The 1,571-nt window shown below is 30.4% G+C and overlaps 1 non-coding gene across 1 annotated transcript; it reads right to left on the minus strand.

The window, feature by feature from the left end:
* Window positions 1-120, minus strand: LOC143069902 (U5 spliceosomal RNA). The gene has a single exon (XR_012976520.1). It is a non-coding gene; the product is annotated as a U5 spliceosomal RNA (small nuclear RNA).
* Between the last annotated feature and the right edge of the window lie 1,451 nt (window positions 121-1,571).

Consider the following 1,571-nt stretch of genomic DNA (forward strand, 5'->3'; position numbering starts at 1 on the left):
CACCCTGAGTTAACAGGGTTGAGAAAAATTGTCTATAGACTCATTAAATTGTTCCTCTCCACGGAAATCTTTAGTAAAAGGCGAAAGATTTATTCGTGGTTTGAAGAGAAACCAGAGTAATTTAAACCTAGTAAATTTTAGTTTGTATATCAATAGGATAAATTCTTTACAATGGTATTGAAATTGAACTAAATGAGGAAAACATGTTGCAAATACTCAATTTCTTTAATAGATGAACAATCATAAATGACATATTTGAAAAAAATTAGTTATAATAAATCATTATCATGCTAATTTTAATAGTATATGCTGTCTGTATGGAATAAATTAGAAAAAGATAACATTCCGTGAACTATCAAAAGAAAAGGGAGGTAATCAGTGTTCATCTTCGATAAATAATCAGTATGTACACCCATCAATGAGCACATACACATATATTAGCATAAACTTGGGGGCAATATTTTCTTTTTCCATGTTTTCTGATATTTTGTTTTTTTTAATTTATTAAGTCTTTCCACTTTTCTGTGGAAAGACTTATTGTTTTTGTTCTGATTATTATTATTAAGTCTTTCCACTTTTCTGTGGAAAGACTTATTGTATTTGTTCTGATTATTATTATTATTATTATTATTTTTTTTTTTTTTCCGCCAACTTTTGTTCTTGCGATAAATGTTTGTTTCGCAATATGTCGCTTAGATATTTCTCATATTGTATCGTATAGTTTATGCGCTTTTAAATTTCACCCTGCTAAGCCGAACCATTTTCTTTGTAAGAGTTATCTCCTTTTTCACTGTTTATCATCAAAGCGTATCTCCTTCGTAACAAAAAAAGATAGCGACAAAATTCTTTTTACAAATTGTTCGTTACATCCTCAGTAATTTTTGGCGTATTTGGATCGAAGCGATTCGATGAAATTTTATAGGAGTTATCTACCTTTACAAAATAAATTTGTCGGTATGTTTATTTAACTCATTAACAGATAACCGTATAACTCTGGGATGTTTTTATTTGAGTCCCCTAGGTCCTAACTTAGAAAATGAGGTCAAGGTCAAAGGTCAAGGTCAAGTTCTCAATTGTGACTTTTGCTTGTTTTTGCATTTTCTCACTCACTTTGAGAGATACATATAAAAGAACAAGTGCAAAATGTCTGCTTAATTGTTATGAAGATATGCTACATTTAGTCTTATACAATCAGATGGCATCTTATAGGAGTTGTCGCCCCTGAAATGTCTTGATATGAGGTTATTTGATTATAACTTCAAGTAAGTTCATTATAAAGACATTTGACCTGATACAAAAGGTTAAGTGACAAATGACCTTGAAAAATGGCTACCGGAAGTGACCTTGAGAAAACCGGAAGTAGCTTTTTTTGCAATTTTTTCACATAAAAGTACTCAGAATCCATATATTTTTTCATATAGATACATGAACAAATTACTGAAGACTAAAAATGACTTCCAACAAACCGGAAGTGGCCAATTATCTCCCATTCTACATACAAAAGTATATAGAAACTATATATTTTTGCAATCAGTGTGAAAGAAGCTATCATATGAGACCAGATGTGACAT

This window comes from Mytilus galloprovincialis, chromosome 3, assembly GCF_965363235.1.
Source record: "Mytilus galloprovincialis chromosome 3, xbMytGall1.hap1.1, whole genome shotgun sequence".
Classification (NCBI taxonomy): Eukaryota; Metazoa; Mollusca; class Bivalvia; order Mytilida; family Mytilidae; genus Mytilus; species Mytilus galloprovincialis.